Genomic DNA, 8,404 nt, shown 5'->3' on the forward strand with positions numbered 1-8,404 from the left:
GTGAAGACATATGCAAATCTTGCACTTTATTTATGTTTGATGTTGTATTGTGTTGATAATTCAAAGTAAGTTAAAATATATACATTTTAGCGGCGACTGGTTTCGCTTTCAGCCTTTCAGGCTATTTGCTTTGGTGTCTGTGTCATTATCGCAAAATTTATCATTACAGCAAAACGTGCTGCAGTGGGAAGGGAGACAAACACGATACTTTGTTAGGTGTTTATATGACTAACTGAGGACAGGTCTGTCAGTGCTATAACAACAAAACTGTGCCAAATGCAGTCATGAAATTTTACAGGATTGTAGCTGAGATCCAAATGAAGTGCACGTTCAAAGATGGATGCTGTCCAGCCAGTGACTACTGATTAAGTGGTGGGGGTTATTCATGAGGCAAAACACCAACATGTTGATCGGCTTCACAGTTCGCGTGATCCTATAATATGACCATCTCTAGTTAAACAATCACGTTAATGTGCAAGAGACTAATATTTTCACTTCTCAGGTTTAAAGAAACCCGGTGTAGCACGAACTATCAGGAAACTATCATGAAAGTGGTGTTGAATGTTTTGGCAGGTGTTTATATGTCTGTTAATCTATGGACCGATTTCAACATGATGGTGTAACAAGGGCACAAGATAGTGTCACGAAACCTTCCAGGTGTGTAGCTGAGATCAGAATCACGGGGACTCAAAAGCTTTTCTTTGGGCCACTCTCTTTTATCATTTGCTTATACAGGCATGACTGCCATGTAGATGTGCAGCGTGAGAACTCGTCTGTATATGGCAGTTTTTTTTTTAAAGTGACCCTTAATGACTTAAAACATCTGGAAAGTCTCTCAAGGTCACGAGATAATTACAGTTTAATTCTGCTGTTGAAATGTGTGGCAATCACAGCTGTAGAGAAATGGGGAAAAAAATGGATGCCACTCTGTAAAGTATATACTGTAAAAGAAAACTGTGAAAAAACAGGAAACATCCTGTTAATTTTCTAAATTTTGTATTTGTAAATGGCAAATGGTAAAAAGTAAATGGTTAAAAAATATGGATAAAAAAAAAATTCCTTATTTTTAATAACAGTTCATTGTACCATAAATCTTAATTTTTTTTATGTAGGTTTTTGTAATGCATTGGTATGTGGGAAGGTTTCATTATGCAAAATTACTTATGTGTAAAGATGACCTGTGCCTTTTTTAAATTATAGTCAAACATGAAAGTCATTTAAATACTAAATAATTTGAAATTACTTTCACAATATAAAAAACAGACTTTTTTGTGGTCATTGTTAAGGAACTTGACGATTCAAATATACATCATTAAACGAATTAGGAGACTAGCTACTGATTTTCTTTTATAACAGAAAAATCATTTCAAATAGCTATATATATGGTTAATGTGCCTTTTTTGAGGGGCGGGGGGGGGGGGGGGGGGGGGGGCTCGTTCCCCTCTCATTCTTTAAGCAACAAAAATGTTAGAAGACGTCAGCAGTAGATGAGCCGATCCTGTCTGCATTGTTGTGTCTGAATCTCAGCCCTGCGTGGAGCACCTGAAGCCTTATCTCATCCTGTGTTGTTACTCCACTGGCTGGAGGGGGAGGTCCAAAATGCTGGCGGTGTGTCACTGGTCAACATGCTGTCAGCACAGCTCAACACATCATTATGGCATTTCCCCAATCCTATTACACAGGGAGTGCATTCATAATGACTGAACGAGAATCAAAATATTTGCCTTAGTGTTAAAGAAGAATGTTTCCACTGAGAGGGAAACATCTGAAATTCATTTGTTCCCCTCCGGTTTTTCTCTCAAATTTGGAGGCCTTTTCTTTTTTCTGCTTTATGAAATCAGAAAAAAATCGAGAAGCAATTAGACGAGAAATAAACAAAAGAGCGCTTCCCCCCCCCCCCCCCCCCCCCCTCAGAACAGCTTTCTTTTGTTTTTTATTTTAGATAATGATCGGTTGCTTGCAATGTAGTGTTGTAAAAGTCTAAATATGAGAAGACAGCTGGTCATTTGGTGAGTGTAATTCCTGCTCTCGCTTTTCTCTCTGCAAAGCTTTAAACTGGTAAACAGTTTTCATAACTGCCCTCTGATTTCCCCAGGTCGCATAGTGAGGCAACAATCGTGTGCAGGCATGCCTGGCACTTGACGTGCCTTCTCTATTGAAAACATTTTTCAAGTAGCAAGCTCATAGCCACACCCATGTGATAATGTACAGTGCTGCTGTGCCCTATACTTACTCAGCTCGCCGCAGAGCTCTGCCCTGCAGTTATGGCTGAGAATATGGCCTTGCCACTGGCTCTCTGTGTGCGTAGATGTGAAGACTCTATGGACTCTCCCATTGGCTGATGCCTGTGCTTTGTTTGTGTCTGAAGTTTTCCTGGTGACAGCTATTGTATAGAGTACAAATTCCTGCAGTGTTTTCTTTGCTGAATGGGAGACGCTGTCATTCAAAGTTTTTGCCTGGTGTAGCTTTTTCCCCCCTTAAATGTTTTGTTGACTGGGTAAAGAGTGTGTCCAGATTGGTCTATTTTTCTATCTCTCAAAACATTGAAGAGTAACAATAGGGGATACAGTGACGTATATTAGGACAACTAAACACCCAAAAAATCAGCAGGGCCGATTGTGTGAGTGGAACAAAAAGTCTCTGGTGCTCAAAATGCACTCTCTCTATAAATTACTGTGAAACTATTGAAACTGTGCATATTTTATAGAGAATGAATCTTAATTATTATTAACCACTTGTTTTCTAGTAAAATCTAGTAAAGCATTTTCACCTGTGAATATCTATGTATCAATCTATCTCTATTGGTGTCTGACTTGCCCTCAATTCAGGCACTTTGGATTCTTTGTTGAGTAGTCATAGATAATAAATAAATACATAAAAATTCACCTCTGTCTTTGTAGGAGCTCACTGGCTAAAGCCAGGGGCGCCACCAAGGGGGGGCCACGGGGTACTGGACACCCCCCCCCCCCCCCCCCCCCCCCCCAAAAAAAAAAAATTGCTGGTGGTTTCCTCCATTGCACCCCTGGAAAAACTGTCCTATGTTGGTAATAATTCTATAAACGTGACCACAAGAGAGAGGAAACCATCCTACAATGAGTTGAAACATTAACTTGTTATTCCTGCTCAAAACAGAATTAATTATGGATTTAAAACTCTTATCTGGTTTTCATATCTGGGATTGACCAATAAGTCTATTTGAATAGAGCTTTCCCAGTGTCTTCCTGCAACAGGAACACCTTAAAAAAATCATTGCACCAATCATTGGTCATCAGCAAAATTAAGCAAATTTAACGGGTTTAATGGAACCTGATTGTGACACAGAGCATTGACAAGGGAGGAAATTCTTTAAAAATTCAAGATAGGCTGGGGTTTTGGCATGAGCTTTGGTGGCAGATGTTGGTGGAGGATGCCACTGGCACCCTCACTGTATCCTACTAGTTTGTAGAGCTGCGTATTATCAATAAAACAATAAAAAGTAATAAATAAAAAAGTTTAAAAATGAGAATTTGTATCATTTGGTCTACATTTATTAAAAGTAACAGTGACACACCAGTGCCATCTTGAGGTCAAATGGACAACAGTGTGCAGCATATTATAAAAAATAAAAATATTCTTAGATGCTATGTATGAGGCTTTTTTTGACATTCTGCCAAACCAAATATAAAATCAGAGGAATATCAGGAAGGTGTGTGTTAAAGGTCCCTAAACTCCTGAAGTATTCCTTTAAGGTCAAACAAAAACTCCAAAAGTGTTCCCTGAACTCTGGGTTGAATCAGTCAGACTATCTTAAAAAAAAAAACCAAGAAGCTCTGCATGAAACTCATCCTTTAATCCACAGTCCTCTTTAATGATGGTGTCTGGTGTGGTTTGGTGATACATTTCTTTGTGTGTGTGTTTGTCCCAGGCTCAGAGCGAGACACATTCCATCCAGGTGACTTAACAGCTCTTCAGTTGCCGGTCGCATCCATTGTCTCTTCAGAGAGGCAGCACAATACAGGTACAATGCTCGGTATTCTCCCGGGGGACAATGACTACAACGCCCTTCTGGACAGCTTGAGAAGTCATGATGGTGTATTCACTCTGAGAGGAAACAGTAACAGATTTTCTATTGTGAGAAACACAAAACTGGAAGCATTAAAAAGAATCACAAAGCACGACATCGGGGTAAGTCTGGTGTATGTCTCAGTGAAATCGCTGATATGACGTCAGTGGTTTCAGATCTAAGATGCATTTCAGGTCATATTGTTTGTCTAAAAACGATGTTTTATATTTGGCAAGACGTCATTTGGTTTCATTTGATAATAAAGAAAGATCGCCTAAGTCTCAGGAGCAGGGGGATGTGAAACAGATCCTGTCTTTGAAGCAGCCGCCACAGGTCATTTGAGGGACTTTGTACAGCTGTCTGTGTTCCCACTGCCTCAGACTGTACAGAGGTGTGTAGGAATTCAACCCACAGGATGCCACTCAGACAAGGGCCTATGTGAAAGAGTGTTAATACCTTAGTTCAGGTGTGTCCCTGTAAACTGAGCAAAGTTCCCATACAGTACACTGTCATTCATGATTACACAGCTATAGTACACAGGCCCCGTAGTGGCCTATTTATACTGCATATCATGTACTGTAATTGTGCTGATGGCCTTCAAATACAATGCAATACAATAACAACATGACATTTTTATTTCCACATTTTATCTGTGCAGTAATTACATGTTTTTCTCAAGAAGCAATAGTCTAAAGCCTCCCCTCATTTCTTTATATTTGGCTTCCGAGGAGACTTTGTTTAAATGAAATTCTTTCTCTCATCTTTAGTCTACTAGTTGTACCTGACTGTTTTCAGAGGAATGTTTGTTAGTTTGCTTGCTTGTTTGGCAACATAGCTCTGACCTATGAATCACCGGAGAATAAAAAAAGGCTCATAACTCAAAGGAGGACCCAGTCTCGCGTTTACACATAACAGAAAAATGGCAAAGAACCAGTTTTAAATGGTGTCTTTAGGAACTTTGTTGCCAGCAGCCTGTTACACCCGCACCTAGGTTGTTCCCATTCATTTAATTGAATCTATGAAAAATGCCAAAGATAACACAGTTTGACAGGCATGAAATAGTGTTTGTGCACAAAAATGTGATTCACAAAGAGCTATTAGCCAAAATTAGCAGCTATTAGCCAGACCACAACATTAGTGAAGCAGTGTGGGATCCTGTTGACAGCCAACGTCCAAAGAAGAGCTTTGAATGTCCTTCAGGAAGACTGAAGAACTATTCCTAAAAACTACAGAAATAAGCTACAACAAGCTGCCTCAGAGTTCAGACTGTGTTGAAGAATAAAGGTAAATATTGACTCCGAAGCTCATTAGAATCGTATAGTCTCTTATATACCGTGTTCCCATTTGTATTTGCAGATTATAGAGCGAAAGAAAGAAAGTTTCGTGTTTAACAAAATTGAGAACTGGAGCCCAAATATTGTAGATGGTTTGCAATCAATCTCTGAAATATCTGAGTATCCAGTGAGTGGCAGTTCTCCGGGTGAAAAAGCCTTGTTTATGCTGGAGAGGAGAGGGAAATGAAAAGACTCCTTAAAATCTGATAGGAAGGCAACAATAACTGAAATAACACCTGCAGAAGAGCATCTCTGAACGCACAGCATGTCAGCCCTTAAAGCAGAACGGCTACAGCAGGCCACGATCTCTCAGAAATCTCTGTTCCCAGCACATTGTTGAATCTGTGCCATGAAGAATTAGTGCAGTTCTGAAGACAAAAGGTGGGACGGGTCCAACCCACCGCCTAATAAAACGGCCGGTGAGTGAATTTAAGTGCACTAAATACTTTAATATGAATATGCCAACATATTGATTTTCAGACGGGAGTCCTTACAGTAGACTGATTTAATTCCAAGATGGACATTTAGCTATGTGTCATCCTCTCCACTCTCCTAATGTGATAAACGGACACACACAGAGATAAAACGCACACTCACATATAGTAACAAACTTGTCGTAATGGACAAGAAAGCTGAAAGAGCATTAGTAATTTCAAGATTTTCACTTTAACTTCCTTTCAATGTGCGCGCACTTTGCCAAGCTGTCGCCAACCAGTTTAAGAAAAGAGAAAAGAGCTAAACTCGGTCTTAAACATTAAACAACACAAGGCTAACCAGCGGTATCGATCACTTTGACGAGAGAGAAAGGCACATCTCCGATTGTTTTTCAACATCACGGCAGATCAATACGGAGGAGTGCTCCAGCAGCGGAGAAGAGTAAATGATGTCTTCTTTGTTTAGAGACTGAGAAATTGACATACTGCTGGACTGGAGGATGCCTGTGTCGATAGATATTGTCATCCCCTTCAGATTTATCATCCACAAGAGCGTGCTGCCATGTACCCTCACTTATATTTCGACATATAAGGCGAAGGTGCCGATATTCTTCAATTTAGATTGCACCATTTTAGGTAAAGGGATTTAGTATCCCGTGTCAGAGCACTCTCTCTGACACTGGATGGTTGGCATTTGGAGATTTAGAGAATTCAGGCCAAATCAGCAGATGAAACTTTTAAAACTGGAGCTGTGTTGCTGTTGAGTGTCTTGTTTTTTTGTTGTTGTTTTAGTCTCTCTGTTTGAGTCTTATGTGATGAATCTTTCCCTGTGAAATCCTTCCTGCATACTCATCAGTTTGCGGTGCATAAATAAACACTTTCAATCCTCGATTCCTTGATTTTGGAGTACACCGGACACTAAAAAATCTCATTTTAACACTGGTGTGTCGCTCGTGTTTCTCATTACTCTCCAGATTACAAGCCTTTAATTTAACGTAATGTCATGTTGGGCAGTTATTCATAGATTTCATACTGACTTGTAGAAAAAAGGCCATAGAAGTGCTTGGAATTGCCCTTACGTGCTCTGAAGCAGGCAGATTGTAACATCTACCCCAGATAGTGGACACTTTTCAGCCTAATCTGAGCTACTTTTGGCACTTAGAGCTCCGTTAGATCACTGACATGTGTTTTAGGGGCCAGATGTGCCCCAAACGTCACAACATACCTGACATCTGGTCCATATAAGGATGACTTCGAGGCAGCCAGACTCAGACCCAGAGTCAGCAAAGGTCCACAGAGGCCGATAAGAGAACTGCAGATGTGGATTATTCCTCTCCGAACCTGCTCCTTTTTTCAGTTTATATTAGTTGGCATAAATGACAATCCGTCGGCGCTCAGTGTTCAAACCCAGAGAATGATTTGTTTGAAACAGCTGTAATAACATATGAGAACTTGTTAGTTATATCCAGCAGTACAATGCATTGCTTTAAAAGGCACAGACATCATAAGTGTGCCAATAAAGTTATCAGCGTTCTAACTGCTTAATGCTGGAATACCTTTGGGATCATACAAACAAACACACACACACAAACATAGTAACCATAGTATATCCTTTAGTGTGTTTAGCAGGTTTCGAAGCCACTTCAGCTGTAGCCGTGATGAGTGTCAGCCAGCATCCTCAGGTTACAGAGGTCAAGCCGGGACTCTTGGGTGTTTTTTCAGTGTAGCGGTACACCTCATGAATATCACTGGGAGGAAGGGAAGAAGCGATGTGGACTTTTTATCTGTCTGTGTCACTCCTGAAAATATCATCTGCATCCTGGGGCTTTCTTGGCAAGATTCAAGAACAAATGAGTAGACGTCTCGGGGAGATGAATGCCTAATCCTAAACCTGCACCAACATGTACAACAACAAAAAGAAATAAAAAGAAGAGCTGCTATACGTGACTTTTTTATATTTCCAAGTTTGTTTGTTTTTTCTAGCATTTGTCTGTAGGAGAAAGTAAATAAAGGGACAGACTGGTGGTGGTCTCAATTATCTCATGTTTACCGGTATGGTCTCACATATACACACACACACCCACTCACAAGGAGAAAAGAAACAGAGAAATTGATGACACCTGTTTGTTACAGTTAGCCAGGGGTGACAAGGTTAAATGTGTGTGTGTGTGTGTGTGTGTCATGGCTGGCACGACTGGTGTGTGTGGTCCGGCAGCCCAACTATAGCAGGCAGCAGGTGGCCGCTAGTTGGCCATACAGAGCTGCTCAAAGCGACCGGTTACCTGGAGCTCAGTGCGTGGTTTTCCTGTATGCGGAGAGTTCAGCAGTGGATGTGGTGACTTAAAGGGGAAATGAAGGGAAATTGCTTTCAAAAAACTAATATCCCCTCTTCATCATTTCCCAGACGTTTTCTCCTCTCCCGGTGCATTAAATACAATTAAACTAACTACCATATTTCTCTAAAATTGCTTTCAAAATAACGCGATATGAGCGTTTTCTCCTCTCTGTCACTTCGGAGAGAAGAGGGGACGCGCCGTGCCCGCGTAATTATTTTTCGCTGTATTTTCAGCGTGGCACGAGCTGAGGATTGGAAG

The 8,404-nt window shown here is 40.6% G+C and overlaps 1 long non-coding RNA gene across 1 annotated transcript; it reads right to left on the reverse strand.

Moving 5' to 3' along the window:
* Positions 1-3,798: 3,798 nt before the first annotated feature.
* On the reverse strand, positions 3,799-8,328 carry LOC309713306. The gene is made up of 3 exons (XR_014278543.1): positions 8,093-8,328; positions 7,036-7,242; positions 3,799-4,080 (listed from the first exon to the last, which is right to left on the reverse strand). It is a non-coding gene; the product is annotated as an uncharacterized lncRNA (long non-coding RNA).
* Positions 8,329-8,404: the final 76 nt, after the last annotated feature.

This window comes from Aulonocara stuartgranti (assembly GCF_965226115.1).
Source record: "Aulonocara stuartgranti genome assembly, chromosome: 8".
Classification (NCBI taxonomy): Eukaryota; Metazoa; Chordata; class Actinopteri; order Cichliformes; family Cichlidae; genus Aulonocara; species Aulonocara stuartgranti.